Source organism: Myxine glutinosa, chromosome 9 (genome assembly GCF_964187855.1).
Source record: "Myxine glutinosa chromosome 9, kmMyxGlut1.1, whole genome shotgun sequence".
Taxonomy (NCBI): Eukaryota; Metazoa; Chordata; class Myxini; order Myxiniformes; family Myxinidae; genus Myxine; species Myxine glutinosa.
The window spans coordinates 13,152,495-13,175,644 of NC_136269.1; the positions used below are offsets into that span (position 1 = coordinate 13,152,495).

General features: G+C 49.2%; 1 long non-coding RNA gene across 1 annotated transcript in view; it reads right to left on the minus strand.

Annotated features, from left to right (window-relative positions):
* The window catches only part of LOC137434752 (uncharacterized), a 171,435-nt gene that overhangs the window by 123,486 nt on the left and 24,799 nt on the right, over positions 1–23,150 (minus strand). Inside the window, exon 2 of the long non-coding RNA XR_013624501.1 lies at positions 4,822–5,000. This is a non-coding gene — a long non-coding RNA (uncharacterized LOC137434752). The remainder of the gene's footprint in view (positions 1–4,821; positions 5,001–23,150) is intronic.

Below are 23,150 nucleotides of genomic sequence, written 5' to 3' on the forward strand. Positions count from 1 at the left end.
GGTCCAGGGGGTCAAGGCATCTAATCTATGGCAAAAGGAAAAAAATGTTTGTGCGATACTCCAGACCTTGGAAAAAAGTATTTTAAAAAATATTTAAAACTATGATCGATAAAAACCGACAAATCTTCTTCTCAGTCATCAAAATAATCATCTTCAGACGGCGTATTCCCAATCTGCCTCTCTCAATGCCAATGACTCTCGTACCACCCGACCGAGTTGTACTTTGTGCAGCATCCTTTGCTGCCATAATTTTTGTAGCTTGTAAGGATTTCCCGAAAAAACTGAAAAAACTGCTAAACAGCATTCCTTTGTAAAGGAATAGGAAGGGAACATAGGGGATGGGCGGCACTACGACTGTCAATCACCCTGATGGGGGCGGGGCCGCTAGACACATTTGCCCGCAGTACTATTTAGAATATTAGATCATCAACAAAGTATATAAAGTACCATTAGAATGTGAGCACGTCTATAAAGTTTGCACTACAACATTTGTAAATCAGTAGTATAACATCTATATATATTTCCTAAAAAAAGTAAAGAAATAAGAAATAAAAACAATTTTTATAAATGTAAAGGGATGTAGGGATGTTACTCCAAAATGTTTGTAAACAAGCTAGGGATAATCACAAGAAATGATCATTTGAAACCATCCCGACATCTTTCTTTCAATAATAGTTCCTAGAAAAAAAACACACAAACACACACACACACACACACACACACACACACACACACACACACACACACACACACACACACACACACACACACACACACAAAAACACAACCACACACACAAACACAAACACAAACACAAACACAAACACACAAACACACAAACACACACAAACACACAAACACTGTCTTTTCTTAGAACTACTATTATTGAAAAAAAGATGTAGGGATGGTTTCACATGATCATTTATTGTGATCATCCCAATACCACCCGACCTTGTTTAAATACTTTTTTGAGAAACAACCCAACATGCATTTGCATGTTTTAAATGTTTTTATAACTCGTTTACTGTGTACAGCGCCTTCAGAAAGTATTCACACACCTTGACTTTTTTCACATTTTGTTTTATTTCTGCCTGAATTTAAAATGGATTAAATTGACATTTTAAATCCCTGATCTACACATAATAAATACCCCATAATATCAAAGTGGATTTGTTTTTTTGCAATTTTTACAAATTAATTAAATATAAAAACCTGAAATGTCTAGAGTCAATAAGTATTAATCCCTTTGCTATGACACTCCAAATTGAGCTCAGGTGCATCCAATTACCTTTTTACCTTTGATCATCCTTGAGATGTCTCTACAACTGGATTGGAATCCACCTGTGGCCAATTCAATTGATTGGACATGATTTAGCGACAATTAGATCGATTGGAGATGATGTGGAAAGAAACACCTTTCGATACAAGGTCCCACAGTTGACAATGCATGTCAGAGCAGAAACTCTACCATGAAGTCCAAGGAACTGTCCATAGAACTCTGAGATAGAATTGTGAGGAGGTATAAATCTGGGGAAAGGTATAAAACAATCTCTAGTGTTGAAAGTTCCCAAGAGCACAGTGAGCTCCATCATTAGGAAATAGATACAATATGGAAGTACCGAGACTCTTCCTAGAGCTGGCCGTCTGACCAAACTGAGCAGCAGGGCAAGAAGGACCTTGGTCAGGCAGGTGACCAGAACACAATGACCACTCTGACAGAACTACAGAGTTCCTTGGCTTAGATGGGAGAACCTGCTAGAAGGATAACAGTTCCTGCAGTACTTCACAAACCTCGGCTTTATGGGAGAGTGGCCCTATGGAAGCCACTCCTGAGAAAAAGGCACATGAGAGCAGGTCTGGAGTTTGCAAAAAAGCACATGAAAGACTGAGAGTATGAACAAAAATAATCTGTGGTATGTTGAGACAAAAATTGAACTCTTTGGCCTGAATGCAAAGCACTACATCTGGTGGAACCTGAGCACAGCTCATCACTTCAGAGTCTTAGCTCTTTCACCAGCCTCGATCTTGTATCCGAAAAAAAACAAAAAACACATCTAACACCATCCCAACCGTGAAGCATGGTGGTGGCAGCATCATGCTATGGGGATGCTTTCTAGCGACAGAGACTGGGAAACTTGTAAGGATAGGGGGAACAATGAATTGAGCCAAATACAAGAGGTAAATTCTTGAAGAGAACCTGCTTCAGAGTGCAAAAGACCTTAGAATGCGGCGAAGATTTACATTGCCTAAAGAAAGTGTACACCCCCTTTCAAAAATTTCAACTTTTTTCCTTATGGCCTGGAATTAAATGGCATTAAATTCAGGCTTTTTGCACCTTTATTTACACATCGTAACCCACAACTTCCAAGTAACAAACAAATTCTACAAATGTCAGAAAATTAATTAAAAATACAAAATTAAAATATCTTGGTTGGAAAAGTGTCCACCCCCCTTATAATAGCAATTGTAAGTTAGCTCAGGTGTGACCTGAGGATCACCTACAAAATCACACAGCAAGTTAATTAGCCTCCACCTGTGTTAAATTGTAGTGATTCTGATTAATTCAGAATAAAATCAGCTGTTCCTGTAGGTTTCCTCTACTGGGTAATGCATTTCACAGCAAAGACTCAACCATGAGCACCAAGGAGCTTTCAAAAGACCTCCGGGATAAAGTTGTGAAAAGGCACAAATCAGGGGATGGGTATAAAAATATTCAAGTAGTCTTCAATATCCCTTGGAGCACAGTCAAGAAATCATTAAGAAGTGGAAGGCATATGGTACCACAAAAACCCTGCCTAGATCAGGCCGTCCCTCCAAACTGGATGACCAAGCAAGGAGGAGATTGATCAGAGAGGCCGCCAAGACCCCATTGGCAACTTTGAAAGAGCTACAGGCCTTTGTGGCAAAGACTGCTCACTGTGTGCACGTGACAACAATATCCCAAGCACTCCACAAGTCTGGCCTGCACGGTAGGGTGGCAAGAAGGAAGCCATTACTCATAAAAGCCCACCTTGAGTCCCATTTGAGGTATGCAAAAAAACACCCCGGAGATTATGAAGCCATGTGCAAAAAGTTTTGTGGTGTGACAAAACCAAGATGGAACTTTTTGACCGAAATGCAAAACTTTACGTTTGGCACAAACCCAACACAGCACATCACCTAAAGAACACCATCCCTACTGTGAAGGCACCCCGGCAATTTCACACACTGGAGTATATGTTATTTATTTATTTGGCATGGGAGTGGTGTACTTTGAATGTATTTGTTCTAGTTTGTTTTCGTTCTTTCGTGTTTGTTTGTCCCGGCGATATCCCAGTCACCTTTGAGCTAGGAAGCTGAAATGTCGGCACAATAGTGATCAATTGCTTTGGCAAAAACATTGTTTCTTTTATTTTTTGATTAATAAATTAATTGATTAATTATTTAATTATTATCTATTTATTAAGGACTGATTTATTTTCTTTACCCTCTGGGCAATATCTCAGGCACCTTTTGAGCGAAGACACTTATATTGGGACATGACCGTGACCAAGTAATTTGGCTGTAAAGGGTATTTTTGATTTATTGATTAATCAATTAATCAATTAGTTACTTAATTAATTTTTTTTAAAATACAGATTCAGATGAAATGGTGGTGGTTAAGGTGTTCTGTTAGCCATTTCATTCAAAAATTAATTTTTTTACCATTACTATTTATTTATTTTAACTTCACAATTATTCAATCAATTGTTGTCCACCGCCACCTCTCAATTACATCTCCACATGCTGCACGGTGGCATTGCCGGGTGCCGAAGGTGCACCAGCAATGTCGCATGTTGGAGGATATGTTATCTATTTATTTGGCATGGGGGACATTGGGGGTGGTGTACTTTGAATGTATCTGTACTTGTGTTTCTGAGAATCCGGTGCATCCCTTTGAGTGATTGTCCGTTGTGATGGTCTACGTAGAGCTCTCATTCACACTGGTTTTCTTCTCTTTAACCAGCTGTTTACATCAGTATCTTTTAATCCAAAGATTGAAACTTTAGAGAGAACTTTCTACCGCAGGTGTTAATATAAAATCTTCAAGGAAAACAATAAGGAAATGTTTCGACATTGTTATCTCAACGTGCTGGCAATATTTACAGTATTTAACATCGTGGCTACTTAAGGTAAGTTGTTGCCCTCTGGAATCTCACTTTGAGAATGTGTAATAGACCAAAGGAGCCAGCTGGGGCGAGACATGGAGTTTTGAGTCACCTGACCTGACCCGCAGACAGGCGAGGCAGAAAGTGGCGCTGATGTAACCTCAGCCCTGAGTCCGCATCACACCCGTGATAATGTTCCACTTATAGAGAGGAGCTTCACAAGCAAAACCTTGGAATGCACAAACAGAGCAATTACAAGAGGCAAGTAGGCCTAGGTTGGAGGGATCATGCTCCAAAGCATAGTTAAACCTCCAACATGGTGCACTTTATGTGATTCTACTTGGCTTTCTCAATGTCCACTTGTCCAGCATGTGTGTGGGTTTGTGTATATATATATACTCAACATCAAAATAAACTTATCAAATCTTTAGAAGGACACTCAGTAAAATCCTCCATGCAAAAATGAAAAATATTTGAACACAGAGGTAAAGTTCAGCTATCTTTTCTAAACACATGTCAATAAACAAGAGGTTGCCTCAATCACAAAAAACAAAAAGCATGAACATCACAAGGGGTGGTGCAACAAAAGTCACAGCACTGCAACACAAAGGCACGCACCTGAATACAGTCAAAACAAAATGACACAGGAATGGACACAACACTGCTAACAGTCAAGGACAAAATGACAACAGACCTCAATATCGTGTGTGTCCTCCCTGAGCTGTGATGCAGGCTGTGCACCTCCGACGCATGCTCTGTACCCGGCGTCTGATGCAGTCCTGGGGAAGTCTGTTCCACTCCTCCTGCAAGGTGGTTACCCATGGTCTTCCTCTTCGTGGACCATCATTCATAGCTCCAGTTTCACCGTAACGCCTGGCCAGATTGGAAATTGCAGGCTGTGAGCAACCAATACATTGGGCAATTGTTCGCTGGCTTACACCAGCCTCAAGTATCCCACTTGCCCTTAAACGTTGTTCAGATGTCAGGCGTGGCATCGGAATATTATTGTTGTTTTCCCTGTCAGAAGCCTCTAGAGTGACTATAGACAACAGTAAATGATTGTCTGAACCACGATAACTGAAGGATTTCATTATGAGGGTCATTATTTACAGGGAAAGGTCCCTATGCAGAACTACTCAAGCAGGCCATTGTTGATCAACTAGGTGATTGAAGTGAAGTTCCCATTACATAATCAGCCATTACAATTGAAGAGACGTGTTTGTAAAGCTGCACATTTCAAAAAATGAAAGTGATAAGTTTCTTTTGATGTTCAGTTTATATATATACAGACTTGGCATTTAATATGGAATATTTTTTTTTTCTTGACTTGGGTTTACTTTCTTAACTCAGTATATCAATCTGGTGAGTTTCTTTTACACTTTGGTGATTTATTTGTTAAAAGACCCATGTCACTGATTGTCTGTCGCAGCAAGAAGTCAACAACAGGATTATATCACAGGTGGCGTGGCAAAATGTACAGACAGGTGCATTTGATGATTGGCTTCACAGTCGGGTATACAAGGGTTGTTGCGTTCTGTATTAGTGGAAAACAACTGCTGCACGTCTCCAAAAGTTATTGCCACTTCCTCTGAAGATGGTCCGTCAACTCGACAATGCTGTTTGTCATGGAGTGGTGGTTTTACGAAATTACGGCATGAAACAGCGTGCTATTACTCGGCAGCATGGCATCACTCAAGGTCAAGTGTCAAAGATCCTGAAACGAAATGCTCAGACGGGTGTCCCTACTCCAATACCGAGGCCAGGACGTCCCCGCAGAACCCCAAGGAGGGATGATCGCCAGCTGAACCGGTTAGTCCGCAATGGCCGAACCAAGTCAGCTAATCGGCTTAGGGATGAGTGGCAGCAACTGACAAATGTGCCTATATCCAGAAGGCTAGTCAACCAACGACTGGTTCAAGCAGGCTATCGTGCCAGGCGTCCCCTGAGAAAGCCACGCCTGACCAGACAACACAGCCAGCGCCGATTGCAGTGGGCCAGAGAGCACCGTCAATGGCAGCCAGGACACTGGAATCACGTGACCTTCAGTGACGAGTCTAGATTTCTGGTCTGTTGTCAAGATGGCCGCGTCCGAGTGCGCAGACAAGTGCATGAAGCCCACAAGGAAGATTGTATAGTGCCAAGAGTCCAAGCTGGAGGTGGTGGGGTGACCGTTTGGGCTGCTTTTCATGCAGGGGGCAAAACTGACCTGGTTGTTCTGAATGGAAACCTGAACCAGTTCAAGTACAGGGCCATTCTGGAAGAAACATTGCTTCCATTTGCTCGCGCAGCCTTTCGAGGAAACTTTGTCTTCCAAGATGACAATGCATGGCCTCATCGTGCTCGCATGATCCAACACTTTCTTGCTGACCGTGGTGTAGAGCATATGGAGTGGCCTGCCATGTCCCCGGATATGAATCCGATAGAGAACTTGTGGGCAGAATTAACGCGTCAAATCGACCACTTGGACCAGCAGCCGACCTCTGTGCGTGAATTGCAGCAGGCTATTGTCACTGCATGGCAAGCGATTCCTGTCCAAACCTTGGCAAATCTCGTGAACAACGTGTACGTGCTCTCCTGAATGCTCGTGTGGGTTACACGAAGTACTGAACTGTAATTTTACTGTCCGTAATCCCAGTCGTAATTTAACTTTTGTTTTTGTTAAAAAAGAATTTGGCTAATGTGCAAAATAAAGAGATACTTCTGGAAAACGTACAGAAGTTTAACACAGTACTGTCCATGAATTGAGTTCGATATCAGATTACATCACTTTCAAGGATCAATTTATTTGTTTCGAAATGTCAAATGTGGTTTTTGTTTCTTTTAAAGGTCACATTAACAAAATCTAGAATAATTTCAACATAATTCCAATGAACTTTTGGTTCTAAGACATCTTGAAAAGTAAGTTCACCCCCACAAAAAAAATATTCCATATTAAATGCCAAGTCTGTATATATATATATATATATATATATATTGTTACAGACGTGGCTTGGATGTTATTTACCGAGCGGTTTTATGGTATGACCACGTCTGCACAAGTTACCCGATTGTGCCCGAACGTTGACTAGTCGCGCGATGCTGGCTCAATAAGAAAAAGAAGACACCCGGCTGGATTACAATAACACAATACGACACCAATGTTTCAATTCTCAAGACCTCCGGAGGAGATTATATTCGTACGGAAAGGTCAGATTACAGGGGCTAGAGGTATAATCACAGAAAGACAGGCACTTAGACACACTCTTATATTAACCCCGGACAGACGACAGACAAACGGGACAACGGCTGACTCACACGGGGGTTGATGACAGGAAAGCGGGTATCGATGGCTCCAGGTCCTCCTGGGCTCGGGGCAGGGTACAGTACGGTCCGGTCCGGTCCAAAGATGCGGGGAGGTCTCGTCGCGCTGGGGGTGGCGGTGGCTTCTCTCTCCAAGCTGAGGCGCATCTGACGTCACATCCGGCGCGGGGCCGCGTATATCCGGCGGGGAGTGACACGCCCTCGGCTCGTTAGCTCCGCCCCAGATGGAATCGGCACGTTGCTTCTCATTGGGTGCGTGGGGGGGTTACTGGCTCCGCCCCTGACGAGGAGCTGACAGCCAGCCCCTTCGGGGTAACGCCGTGGAGCGCATGGTCATGGCGGGTAACCGAGCCGGTGTGAGGACGCACACTCCCCGCCCCTCTGTTGTTGTAGTCGTAGTTGTAGTTGTAATTGTTGTTGTAGTTGTTGTTATTGTTGTTGTTTGGGGAAGAAGATGGGAGGAGGTATGGGAAAGGTCCTAAACTCACTACTGATGCCATATAATCACATTCTGGTGCAACGAAGAGTCATAATTAATGGAAACGAGGCCTTAACTGACATAGATTAAGAATAACTAGGAAGATGTCCGAAAGTTGTCTACGTGTGGTGCGGTGGACCTGGGCACGACATTTAATGGGGGAATAAGGGGAAGGTCGGCTCTACTGATTGTTGTTTACATGCAATGGGACTAGGGAATGGGGGATTGGGGAAAGTTGGGGAGTATTGGAGAAAATAGGGGAATATTTACAAGCGGATATGGAGGCCAAATTCCATATTCGCAACATTGCACCCTTCTCTACCCTCGGGGCGTCCCGACCCGATAAATTTTTACCTACTTTAGTGTGGCACGCAATGTAGTTCCCTCTACTATTAACTCTACCCTGAGTGCGACAGTTTTACAGATATTCACAAATGAGTAAATATGTCCCCCTGCGACGTTGCACCCTTCTCCTCACAGAAACACACCCACAGGATAACCGAATCCGGAAAGAATCCTCAAACTAAACATACAGCCGGTAGGGAGCATTATTTACAAGACTACGCTGCTATTTACACTACGATCCAGGACCTGTTTTTGGAGGAACACATGCAGATGTTATGCATAGAGAGAGCGCGCTTGCCAACATCGATACACCAACCCACGAGTGCTCTGTGGCCGACGGCCTTTAATAACGTGCAGAGCACCCTTCCCGAGCATCAACAGCACCACCCCACCACCAATCGGTGCAGTCACCATTGTTCATTGGAATAAAAATAAATTCGACAACCCCTAACCCTGCAGGTGTCTCTTGCTCTTCTTGTGGTGCACTTGGTGGTGTTAACTATTAGTGGTTCACCTGTATGGCATAGGTGCCACGTTGATCCATAGGTCCATCCCCGGGTGGTGCTTGGCCGCAAACGAACTGCGGTCCATTGTGGGTGGCCACAAACATTGCGGTCCATATGGTGTATCGATCCCGGCAGCAAACAGCGAAAGTGCAGGCCCACAACTGCGCAGCCAGCACCTCTCTCTCCTCTCTCTCTACCCCAAAGCCAGATCCTCGGAGGTGGGAGACAAAAGAAGAAACAAGTGAGTAAGGTGGTAAGGGCGCAAAAGTGCACGCAATGTAAGGTGATGCACACTGGGGGCACATGGGAACCAGGTGAGACAGGTACGTTCCTATCGTACGCCCCCCCCCCCCCCCCACCAGGTAACCTACATGGCCCCTCCCTTACCCCTTACTGTATCCACACAACACAACACTACCCATAAACATCTACTTTACAAATCAACAAACATCCCTACTGTCTTCCCCGTTCCTCCCATATACCAAATTCGTCTTCTCTCCCTCCTAACCAATCAAATTTGCCATTTTCAACTCTCATCAAAATTTGCCATCTCCAACTCAACATCAAAATTTGCCATCACCAATTCATCATCAGTCCCTCCTAGGGAGGGAGAGATGGAATCACCCCAATGTCTCATCCACGTCGTGATGCGTCTCACAAATCCAACAGCAATTCTCATTTCTGCAACACAAACAAAGAAAACACAGGTGTGGAGTCATCATCATCACCACAGGTAAGTGGCTGCGTATGGTGCGACAGGTTCATCAATCCTAACTATTTCCTAAATGACTTTAACAACTTTACACTACCCGGGGTCTCTCTCCGGCCAAACCATTGGCCCTCTTACACTATGGGTTCTAAAAACCAATTCCCATTGGCCAAACTGTGGTGCTTTTCAATTTGGGGTCTCACTCCCCCGATTCATCTCCCGGTGCCCTCGCACAATTTCTGGGCTGTGGCGTGTACCTCTCCCAGTGGGTCTACCCACCTGCACACCTCCACCACTGCAGTTGCCTCCGAGCTTACCTGCTCCTTACCCTAACCTAACTACCAGGGGAAGGCCCTCTGGCACTCTCCCCACTCGGTGCCCTCTCTGGCACTGGGCTACCCGGGTCCGTCCTCCGGATCCTCGGGCCCCATCCACAACTCTACCGGCTCCCAGAGCCCACCTGCGGCCTCACCTGGCCGACATCCTCACAGTGGTGGAGTGCTCAACCAACTACACACACTAACAGGCTACACGCCCAGCCATTTCCACAACACTAATGCACCCATTCACAACACCATTCTGCAACCGCACCACAAATGCCAATATCCAACCACAACTTACCTATACCCTCTACCTAACACTTACACTACCCGCCCCGGGTATTCGTGAAAGGGGTCCACTCTTCCCTCATCCACACCTTCGCACCATGCACACCACTCCGTACCACTTACTCCAACTCTCTCCACACACCTGTACTTGCACACCTGTGCTCTCACACTTGGTGCCACCTGCACCCTTCTCTCCCCAAGCGCATTCGCGCTGATCCACACACTCACTACTCATACACTGCTCCACACACCTGTCCAATTGCACACCTGTGCAATCACACCTGTTCCATCCTCACACACACGGCATCATCTCAGCTAACTACTCCCTTCTGAAACTTGCGCTTCCCAGTCGTCCCTTTAAACTATTGCGCTCCCACGTCATTATCATCCATACTAATCTACCTGCGTCCCCACTACAGGTATCAGTCACTAACTAAACTTAACGTTACCTAATGTCATCTTCTAGATCCCTACACACAATATCCTAACCCACCCGGGCTAGTTTTCACTGCCATACACCCCATAAGCTATTGCTCCTTTGCCCCCACCATGGGAAGGGTGGCAGGGATGCCACCCTCTCCCACCGGGCCTATCGCTCCTCAATCCCCCAGTCCTCTGGCACTAATAAGCCCCCCTTATTCAGAGGTACTGGGTCCCGCCTCGGCATCTAAAGCCGAGGCAATCCACGGGGGCGCCTGCTCGCCGGTGTAAGGTCTTATCCGGTCGGCGTGGACGATCCGAGGGAGGGCTCGTGGCCCCATTTTGATCTTAAAGACCACGTCACAGATTTGCGACAGGACGACTCCTGGGCCTTGCCAGGGGGAGGTGAGTTTTGGGCACCTTCCCTTCCGCCTCCGGGGATTAAAGAACCAAATCTTCATCCCCGGAGCGTATTGACTCCCCTGGCTCCGGTCGTCGTACCTGCGCTTCATCTTTTCCACCGCCAGATGGAGTTGGCGGCGGGCGAAGGCATGGACTAGCTCCATGCCTTCCTCTAGGTGACGTGCGTACCCCTCCCTCGGCGGGTTAACCACTGTGTCTGGCACGGGACCGCATAGCAAGTCGGCGGGAGCCCGTAACTCCCGCCCATACATAAGCAACGCTGGACTGCATGCGGTGGCCCCGTGCTGGCTGGTTCGGTAGGCCATGAGCAAATAAGGGAGATGTTCGTCCCAGTCATCCTGACGGGTGGTGGTGAACAGTGCCAGTTGTTGGATTAAAGTTCGGTTGAATCTTTCCACCATCCCGTCAGATTGAGGTCTTAAAGGCGTTGTCCTGGTTTTTCGAATTGACAGGAGACTGCACACATCTTTTAGTAATTTGCTCTCAAAATTTCGTCCCTGGTCGGTGTGCAACTCCTGTGGAATCCCATGCCGGCACACAAATCCTTCCACGAAGGCCTGCGCTACCACCCCTGCTTCTTGGTTGGGGAGGGCGTAGGCCTCCGGCCACTTGGTGAAGTAGTCCATCACAACGAGGATATACTTATTACCTTGGCGGGTGCGGGGCAGCGGTCCTAGAATATCCATAGCCACCCGCTCAAGGGGGGCCCCCACCTGATGTAATTGAAGGGGGGCCCTCATCCTCCGTGCTGGTCCCTTTTTGGCAGAACAGGCGTCGCATCTCCGACACCAGTCCTGTATGTCGCGCCCCATATTCACCCAATAGAACCTCCGGCGGACCCGAGATATTGTCTTTGTCCTGCCCAAATGGCCGACGGAGCGGGTACCATGCACCTGTTGCAATATGACGTTCTTGAATTTGTCAGGGACTATCACCAGCCAGGAAGTTCGATCAGAGGGAACCTCCACCCACTTGCGATACAAGATGTTGCCTTTCAATTCCAGGGTCTGCCACTGAGCCCAATATGCCTTTGTTTGTGCCCCGAGGGGGTGACCTCTTCCCCCTTTGGTCTTTGCCCCAATTTGACCCAATTGAACACTGGCCCCAGGACAGGATCCTCCTGCTGGGCCGTGCTCCATGCCAAAGTTCCGAATTCCTCATCTGCAGTTAGTGGCAAAATTGGCCCTCTCACCCGGGTTGCCCGGACAACGAGGGTCGGGTCCGAATCGCCCAATTGTTCCCTCTCCTCGTGTCTCGCACAAAATTTGCAGTTTTCTCCCAGACAAGGACGCCGAGAGAGTGCGTCCGCATTACCATGGGCCTTCCCGGCCCTATGGGCCACATCAAAATCGTACTGCTGCAACTTTTCCAACCACCTTGCAATTTGGCCCTCCGGTTCCTTGAACCGAAGGAGCCATTGCAAGGAGGAATGGTCAGTTCTAACCAAAAATTTCCGCCCGTACAAGTACGGGTGGAAATGGTTCATGGCAGCCAGCATAGCCAATAACTCTTTGCGAGTGACGCAATAATTTCTCTCGGGCCTACTTAAGGCCCGACTATAATAACCAATCACTCTCTCCACGCCCTCCTGTGTCTGAGACAAAACTGCGCCCAATCCTTCCTGGCTCGCATCCGTGTCCAGGGTAAATGTCCCGTCACTAGTGGGGTAAGCTAGAAGGGGTGCGGATGTTAGACACCCCTTCAATTTTTGGAAGGCCTCGTGGCACTCCCGTGTCCAATTAAATCGCGTCCCCTTCTCCGTAAGCCGGTGGAGGGGACGGGCCAACTCCGCAAATTTCGCCACAAAGCGCCGGTAGTAGGAGCAGAGTCCCAAAAATCCCCGCACCTCTTTGATGGTACGTGGTGCGGGCCACTCCTCTACCGCTTTAATTTTGTCTGGGTCTGTTTTTACCCCCTCGCGGCCAATCACGTGACCTAGATAGGCCACCTCTCTTGCAAACAAAGTGCACTTACTCGGGTTCAGCTTCAACCCTGCCTGTCTGAGGCAGCCGAACACCTGGTCCAAATTAGCTACTGCCTGGGGGAACGTTTGGGCATGTACCAGGACGTCATCCAGGTACACCAGGCATGACTGCCATGGCATGCCGCCTAGTACATGCTCCATCAATCTTTCAAAGGTGGCGGGGGCGTTACACAAACCAAACGGCATCACAGTAAACTGATACAGTCCCTTACCTGTGGAAAATGCCGTTTTCTCCTTCCCTGCCCTATCCATCTCCACCTGCCAATACCCACTCTTGAGGTCCAAAGTTGTGAACCAATTTGAGCCCGCAACGGCATCGAGGGTGTCATCAATCCTTGGCAGGGGATATGAGTCCTTGAGTGTCACGTTGTTTAGCTGGCGATAGTCCACGCAGAACCGCGTGGTCCCATCCTTCTTTTTGACCAGCACAACAGGTGACATCCAAGGACTTCCCGAGGGCTCGATCACACCTGCGTCGAGCATTTTTTCAACCTGCTCGTCAGCTTCCGCCCTCTTGCTCCAAGGGAGCCGTCGGGCGGCCTGACGAATAGGCCGGGCCTCACCGGTGTGGATCTGATGTTTCACCAGGCCCGTACGTCCAATATCCTCGGTGGACAGGGAGAAGAGGTCCAAATGGGACCCAACCAGTTTGTGTAAGGCCTCCCTCTGGGTACCTCCCAACTCTATGCTGCTACGATTTACCATCTCGCAAATGGGATCGGGCCAATTCCTACTTGTTATTGAAGGCTCCCCCCGGGGTCGGCTCGGCTGGACGTTCTCGCCCCTCACTGTCGCGACTTCCTCAACGGGGGTGCAGCCAGCTACCCTCGTGCCCCTTACTATAGTGCGTGGTTCTGTACTCATATTTATTACTCGGACGGCCACTACCGGTCCGTCCGTTTTTACAAGGGTGCGGCCCACGATTAAACCCGGTATGGACTGCGCTGCCACCGGTTCGACCAGGCCGCAGGACTCCTGCCATGTTGGGCGAGCTGCCCATCGGGCCGGCACTATCGCCTCGGCCCTTGGGGGGATGGTCACGGCCTCGGAAGCCTCCAGCTCCGCTCTCTCGGCCGTGCTCACTCCCCCTAACGGCAGCTCTTCTACTCCCACCTGCAGGATCCCCCGGCACAAGTCGATTTTACAACCGCTGGCAGTCAACAGGTCCAACCCTATTAAACATGGGTCGCACACCTCCGCCACCCAAACATCTATCTCCCTCCTTACCGACCCTAACTTGAGGGTCACAGAACCACGCCCTATGATCGGGGCCGTTACCCCGGTAGCAAGCTGCAAACTATAATTTTGCAGGCGCTGGATCTTATCCCAGCCACCTGCGCTCGAATCAAGGACCACAGGGCTGATGATCGTGGCGCTAGCTCCTGTGTCCACTACGGCGTCTACCCCCACGCCGGCAATTTTGCATCTAATTGTCAGGCTACCGGTTCCAATTTGGCCACAATAAATGACCTGTCGCGTCAATGAGGGCTCTCCTCCATCCTCTGCTGCCGAACACCGCCCTACGTGCCCGACACCTTCTAGTTTCCCGGGGTCTGGCGGGGGGGTGTCTGGGGTCGGCTAACCCGCTCCCCCCTGGGCGGAGTTGAGGACCTCAACTGCCGGGGATCATCCCGGCGCGCGTTTCGACAGTGCCGCGCCAGGTGACCCAGGCGGTTGCAGGTATAGCACCTCACCTGGTAAGGTGCTTGCCTCCGGAATTCCAAATACCCCCCCCTGTAGGTCCGAATTGGATTACCCGCTCGTGGTCCACCGCGGGCCACCTCCGGGGCCGCCTGCCATGGTCCAGGTCCTGCCAGGCGCTGGTCCACCAGCCTCCGGACCATGCCCGCCAGGTCAGGACCCACGTCGGGGGCGGGCCCCCTAAGGGGTCCGCCCTCCATCGGGGGTCCCATCTGGCGGACCGCCATTGCGAGACGCTCGCCCCCCCCGGGCCAGGGGCCTCGCTGCTTCCCAACGGGCCGCAGCGTCAGCCGCCTGGCTCAGAGTCTGCGGGCGCCACATATGGCGAGCTGTTGCCGGAGCTCAATATCCGGGAGGGCCTGGATAAAATGGTCCAGCGCCAGGCTTTCCCGGGAATCCGCTGCCATGCTAGCATGTGCGATCCCCACTGCGCGGCGAATGTCGTGGGCAAGTTCCCCGATGGCTTCCTGGGGCTTGCGCTTTCGCAGCGCGAGCTGAGCTTTAACAAGCTCGCTCTGCTGTTCTATTCCAAATCGATTAATTAGGGCGTCGCGGAGGGCTGGCAGGGTGAGAGCACCCGCTGGTAATGCCGTCAGCACCTCCGCCGCCGCGCCGCGCAATGCGGCCACCAGGTGTACTCCACCTTCGTCCTCACCCCAACCGTTACCCTTACACACACAGTCGAACTGCGCCAGGTACGCGCGTAGATCACTCTTGCCGTCATACGGCGCGAGTGGGACCTTGTGGGACCACCTCGTATGCGAGTCGTTGCCCGCCGGCCGGACCCCGTGCGTCGCCCCTTGCGGGGTCAGCGCGGGGCCGAACCGGCCGGGCCCCCACAGTACATTACCCCCAAGGGGCTCTCGTGCCTCCCCGGTCCCTCCAACAACTACCCCTGTTGGTGTCGATGCATGGGTCACACCTCCGCAACCCGCTACCCATTCCATACTCCCACAACCTTGCTCACCCACACCTCGCACCTCTCGTTCCATACCCTCCGGACCAGCCATACACCTCACTCGTGGCCTCTCACGAACTTCCGGGTCTATCTCGACCCCCAAGCTTATTAAATCACCTGGCGCATCATACGCACGACCATATTGGTCACCACTTACACCGGGTCCTCTTTCTCTTCGCTTCTCCTCCATCACCTGCGAATCCCTCATCCGGTTAATGAGCACATCATCACGATCCGAACACAGACTTTGGACCAATTCTTTTACTTCCTCCTTTATCTCTTTCTTATCCTCTCTCCGTCGCTTCTTAATTTCGCTCACCCCTTCTTCCACTTCTTCTAATTTTTGCTTCATCTCCTTCATCTCTTCGTGCGCCCCTTTAAGTTCTTCCTCTAACTCCACTTTATTTTTTTCTATGTGCTCCCGCACCTCCCGCTCTTTAACCTCCATTACCTCTACCACCTTGTCCATTTTCCTCGTCAGGTCCTCATGTACCGTCTGGCACTCTTTTTTAATTACCCCTACGTCCTTTTTCATCTCTTTCTGTGTCGATTTTAAACCCTCTATTACCGCTGTGTTCTTCTTTACCTGGTCCCCCAACTCCTTTTGTCCCACTGTCAGTTGTTCTACTCCCAGCGTCAACTCCTCTATACCACCTTGCAATTTTACAGTCCCCTTTCTCACCTCTTTCTCCATGCGCTCCTTACAGTGCCTCACCTCCTCGCGCACTCCTCCGACCTCCTCACTCACTCCTCTTCTGATCTCCTCTCCCATCACTTGCATCTCCTGCCCAGATGCCACCCTCATCTGCTCCATTTCCTCCCTGTGAGCATCCAGTTTGGTTTCTACCCCCATTCTGACCCCCTCTATCTGCTGCTCCATTTGTTTAACTTCCCTTTCCGCTTGGTCCCTCATGTCCCTCAATTTGCCTTCCATACTGTTTTCTAACCCCTCTAACCCATTTTTCACTCCCTCTATCTGATTCTCCTGGGCAGCCATTCTATTTTCTACCCCCATTAACCCATTTTTCACTTCTTTTATCCCGTTGTCTAACCCCTCAAAATTTTTGTCTACCTTCTCACCAGTACCCCTCGCTTCGTCCCTCATTACCCCCATTTGGTTTCCCATTACCCCCATTTGGCCCTCCATTCGCCCACTATCAACCCTCATTTGCTCACTCTGAGCATCCATCCGGTTCCCCATTACCCCCATTTGGTTTCCCAAGTCATTCCTCAGGTCTTCACTTGTCTGGACCATGAGCGCCTTTATTTGTTCCATAAATAGGCCCCAATCCATCGGCGGCGCTGCTACGGTCGCGGGCGCGGTGACCAGCGAGGCGCCATTTTGTGCGTTTGCTACCCCCGCTGTTTCGCTCTCCTCACGTGTCTCAATTTGGTCCTGGACCGACCCTGCTTCACTCTCCCCTACCGGACCCCAGCCGTCTTGATCCGCCATAGCGCGACTTTCAAAATTCGGGTTTTGTAAAACAAAACGAATTTCGGCCGCTCCAAATTTTGACCAAATTTTTTTTTTTTTCCTCTATTCGTTTTTTTTTTTTTCAAAATTTGGTCGGGCCTCGAATCTCACTCCCAGACACCAATTGTTACAGACGTGGCTTGGATGTTATTTACCGAGCGGTTTTATGGTATGACCACGTCTGCACAAGTTACCCGATTGTGCCCGAACGTTGACTAGTCGCGCGATGCTGGCTCAATAAGAAAAAGAAGACACCCGGCTGGATTACAATAACACAATACGACACCAATGTTTCAATTCTCAAGACCTCCGGAGGAGATTATATTCGTACGGAAAGGTCAGATTACAGGGGCTAGAGGTATAATCACAGAAAGACAGGCACTTAGACACACTCTTATATTAACCCCGGACAGACGACAGACAAACGGGACAACGGCTGACTCACACGGGGGTTGATGACAGGAAAGCGGGTATCGATGGCTCCAGGTCCTCCTGGGCTCGGGGCAGGGTACAGTACGGTCCGGTCCGGTCCAAAGATGCGGGGAGGTCTCGTCGCGCTGGGGGTGGCGGTGGCTTCTCTCTCCAAGCTGAGGCGCATCTGACGTCACATCCGGCGCGGGGCCGCGTATATCCGGCGGGGAGTGACACGCCCTCGGCTCGTTAGCTCCGCCCCAGATGGAATCGGCACGTTGCTTCTCATTGGGTGCGTGGGGGGGTTACTGGCTCCGCCCCTGACGAGGAGCTGACAGCCAGCCCCTTCGGGGTAACGCCGTGGAGCGCATGGTCATGGCGGGTAACCGAGCCGGTGTGAGGACGCACACTCCCCGCCCCTCTGTTGTTGTAGTCGTAGTTGTAGTTGTAATTGTTGTTGTAGTTGTTGTTATTGTTGTTGTTTGGGGAAGAAGATGGGAGGAGGTATGGGAAAGGTCCTAAACTCACTACTGATGCCATATAATCACATTCTGGTGCAACGAAGAGTCATAATTAATGGAAACGAGGCCTTAACTGACATAGATTAAGAATAACTAGGAAGATGTCCGAAAGTTGTCTACGTGTGGTGCGGTGGACCTGGGCACGACATTTAATGGGGGAATAAGGGGAAGGTCGGCTCTACTGATTGTTGTTTACATGCAATGGGACTAGGGAATGGGGGATTGGGGAAAGTTGGGGAGTATTGGAGAAAATAGGGGAATATTTACAAGCGGATATGGAGGCCAAATTCCATATTCGCAACAATATATATATATATATATATATACATACATACAGACTTGGCATTTAATATGGGATTTTTTTTTTTCTTGACTTGAGTTTACTTTCTTAACTCAGTATATCAATCTGGTGAGTTTCTTTTACACTTTGGTGATTTATTTGTTAAAAGAACCATGTCACTGATTGTCTGTCGCAGCAAGAAGTCAACAACAGGATTATATCACAGGTGGCATGGCAAAATGTACGGACAGGTGCATTTGATGATTGGCTTCACAGTTGGGTATACAAGGGTTGTTGCGTTCTGTATTAGTGGAAAACAACTGCTGCACGTCTCCAAAAGTTATTGCCGCTTCCTCTGGAGATGGACCGTCAACTCGACAATGCAGTTTGTCATGGAGTGGTGGCTTTACGAAATTACTGCATGAAACAGAGTGCTATTGCTCAACAGTATGGCATCACTCAAGGTCAGGTGTCAAAGATCCTGAAACGAAATGCTCAGAGGGGTGTCCCTACTCCAATACCGAGGCCAGGACCTCCCCGCAGAACCACAAGGAGGGATGATCACCAGCTGCACCGGTTAGTCTGCAATGGCCGTACCAAGTCAGCTAATCGGCTTAGGGCTGAGTGGCAGCAACTGACAAATGTGCCTGTATCCAGAAGGCTAGTTAACCAACGACTGGTTCAAGCAGGCTATCATGCCAGGCGTCCCCTGAGAAAGCCACGCCTGAACAGACAACACCACCAGCGCCGATTGCAGTGGGCCAGAGAGCACCGTCAATGGCAGCCAGGACACTGAAATCACGTGATCTTCAGTGACGAGTCTAGATTTCTGGTCTATCGTCAAGATGGCCGCGTCCGAGTGTGCAGACAAGTGCATGAAGCCTACAACAAAGATCGTATAGTGCCAAGAGTCCAAGCTGGAGGTGGTAGGGTGACCGTTTGGGCTGCTTTTCATGCAGAGGGCAAAACTGACCTGGTTGTTCTGAATGGAAACCTGAACCAGTTCAAGTACAGGGCCATTCTGAAAGAAACATTGCTTCCATTTGCTCGTGCAGCCTTTCGAGGAAACTTTGTCTTCCACGATGACAATGCACGGCCTCATCATGCTCGCATGATCCAACACTTTCTTGCTGACCGTGGTGTAGAGCATATGGAGTGGCCTGCCATGTCCCCGGATATGAATCCGATAGAGAACTTGTGGGCAGAATTAACGCGTCAAATCGACCACTTGGACCAGCAGCCGACCTCTCTGCGTGAATTGCAGCAGGCTATTGTCACTGCATGGCAAGCAATTCCTGTCCAAACCTTGGCAAATCTCGTGAACAGCATGCCTCAACGTGTTCGTGGTCTCCTGAATGCTCGTGGGGGTTACACGAAGTACTGAACTGTAATTTTACTGTCCGTAATCCCAGTCGTAATTTAACTTTTGTTTTTGTTAAAAAAAATTTGGCGAATGTGCAAAATAAAGAGATACTTCTGGAAAACGTACAGAAGTTTAACACAGTACTGTCCATGAATTGAGTTCGATATCAGTTTACATCTCTTTCAAGGATCAATTTATTTGTTTCGAAATGTCAAATGTGGTTTTTGTTTCTTTCAAAGATCACATTAACAAAATCTAGAATAATTTCAACATAATTCCAATGAACTTTTGGTTCTAAGACATCTTGAAAAGTAAGTTCACCCCCACAAAAAAATATGCCATATTAAATGCCAAGTCTGTATATATATATTGTTGTGGATCTCCGCGCCGGCCTTCTCCCCTTACCAAGGGGGGATTAGTCCCCTTGTCTTTGACTGACCAGGCGTGACCCGAGGCCTATGACGTCCTTTCCGGACAGCGCTAAATAGGGTTGTATGACCAAATTCGCTATTACCTAAGTACTAGCGCTGCCCTGAAACGAGGAGATAAGCCTCGCACGAATCACGTGTGTTGGTGGATACGCCGAGCGGTAGTGAACACGTGATCCGAGCCGTTATCAATTACTAGACCCCGATCCAAGCGGTTCTTATTCGTGCCATACTTACCCAATGGAGAAATCACAAAAGTGGACAAATTCAGAAGAAAAGGAATAACAAGATTTATTCACACTATTTACAATGGTTCAGAAAAAAGGGACACAGTGCAGCCTTAAAAACAGTCTTAACTTACTACCACAGACAAACGGGCCCATCTCACACACAGACACACTCACATGGGGCTTGCTGATGAAGGTCAGGTTGATGGTCACCAGCGCGTCCAGGGATGACCCTCGTGCAGCTCCCTCCGGCCTCTGGTTCGTCCCGGGCAGATGGTAAGGCGAGACGCAGGAGCTCTCTGCGTGTCGTTGGCGCACACGGGATAATACGGGGCGAACGGTAGGGTCTGGGCTCTGGCGGTTAACACTGGCGACTATTGCCGCGTTCACTCGCGTGGCTGCGTACGTAATAGGCGAATACAGTTCAAAGCCTTGATGCGCTGACACAATGAGGTGCTCTCAATGCGCTCGCCATAAAAGTCCTTCCAGCCCTCTTCTCTGCGAGTCCTCACTGCAAGCCCCTTTCCAACCAGTCCTTTCGTACGAATCCTTCGAGTCCTTCGCTTCAATCCTTTGGTAGCAAGTCCTCTCTCATAAGTCCTTGTAAGTCCTCGTGCATAAGTCCTCGTGCATAAGTCCTTCTTAATGGCTTTGTGCACTGGCTTTTATAGGCACACCCCGCGAACCTTCTAGCACTCACCAGATGCGCCTTACCACGCCCTATCGCGCCATGCCCTTAGAGCCCTGGTTGGCTGGTGGCCCTTACCGTCATCGCCTCTGACGCGCTCCTTGACGCCGCCCCACCCCGACCCTGCGCTCCTCCCTCTTCTCAGGCCTACCTCGAGTTCCTTGACTAGCGAGCAAACAAAGGGCAGTGAGTGCTGCTGGCAGCCAAAGCGTAACAAACTGCTGCGGGTAGCCAAAATGGGGCGCGGGATCGATTATGCCCATAGGTGGAATTGGAGGGTGGTGCAAAAATGAAGGGACCTAAACTCATGTCTTCATACAACGCAGATATTACTAGGGGGAAATGGCCTATACTTACACATACTATGACATAACTAATACTCTAAGGTGGCCTACGTGTTGCTCGTGGACTAACTATGGGGACAACCCTTTAACCTTTAATGACCAATATGTGCCAATCTCAAAACCGTAGCTATATATATATATATATATATATATATATATATATATATATATATATATTGTCGCGATCCCGTCTGTGGAATGTATCCCAGCACGGAATACGGACGTGAATGTCCGGGCTTCAAGTAATCCTCGTAGTGAACCAAAAGAGACGCAATAAACACAATTGTGTTTTAATCGGCCTTCTAGGGGTAAGGCACGATTATTTATTGGCTCGATCACAAAACCCATGAAAGGTAACAAAAGGGAATATGCTGCACAAGCCTGCAGGAACTGTCGGCAACAGACGCTCCAACAGGACGCAGGTAAGATCACTCGCGGCTCCAATCGACGGGCTCCGGGACTCGGAGGATACCAGGATGGAATACCGCACAAGGCCGCCAGGAACGGTCGGCCAGTAGCTCCAACACGAAGCCGGGAATCACTCGTTCTCTTCTGGAGTTCCTCGCTCGTAAAATACAGAACGGTATTCGACCAGCCCAACTCGGCTGTCCGGAGGCTTCAAGGAAAACCCTTATGATATTTCCCACTCGGAGCCTTCGAGCCGTGTGCGTCGCATAAGATGGCGACCGCGCTCTCTGACCCCTCCACCAATCACGTGCCGAATTTCCCCCCCGATCGCGTGAGGCTCCAAGGATGCCACGTCACGCGGTGGGCGGGGCACCAAATCGGTCGTGAGAACAGGTGGTTTCACCGGTGGTTTCTCACAGTCCTCCCCCCCTAAGTAAAAACCCCGTCGAATAGACGGCGTTTTTTAAAAACCAGTATTTGTAGTAGGTGCAAATCACATGGCAAGATGATGGCGGTAATCGCTAACAGGCAATTAACGCCATTAACAAGTATTAACACTTATTAACAACAATAACGCAACAACGCCACAATACAACGCAACGCAATAGCGCAACAATAACGCAATTATTAACGCACAGGCCATTAACAGGCATTAACAGGTTAACAATGAACCAGTTTGGTTTTTTTTTCCACACACAATAGTTAACACCATACACCACATTAATATCTACCCTACAAGAGTTACACTTCACACAAGCACAATAGAGAGGCAAGGGGGCCAAACTCAAGTTGGGGGAAGCGTTGACAGGAAGGGAACGGGCCGAGACCTAGAGCGGCGGGTACTCCTCCGGTGTCGAGAACAACAGTCATATGCGTAATGACCCCTTTCACCGCACTGGTAACATCGATCGTTCGGGTCGAAAGGCCTGCGGACCAAAGGGCGTCTGAAACGAGGCCGCCGCGACATGCCATTCGACATCTCGACGCACACACGCGATCCGCAAATTAACCTTCCATCAAGGGCTCTGACCGAATCTTCAGCATCTCGTGGCTCTTCAAACTCAACAACTGCAAATCCAGGTGGGTTTCGAGCCACCCATACGTTGCGGAGTGGTCCGTAATGTTCGAAGACCCTCCCTAGCTCGGCCTTCGCTGCTCCATTGCCCAGGTTTCCCACATATACCTTAGCATTAGCGTTCCTGCTGAATCGCGACATGGCGGGAGCGGTCCCTGAGGAGCACGGCACCTGAGGGTGGCTGGACGGGAGGCTCGGGTGGACTTCAGCTGACGCAACGTCACCGTCGGGAACTGGAGTCGAGGCGCTAGGCTCCTCGGGCCAGAGTGAAGATATGTCTGACTCCGCCACTCTCTCCGCCTGTTTACTCTGGGATCTAGTGACCCCCCCACAGGTCAGAGTCAATGACTCCTCCCTGGCCATGGCATCATT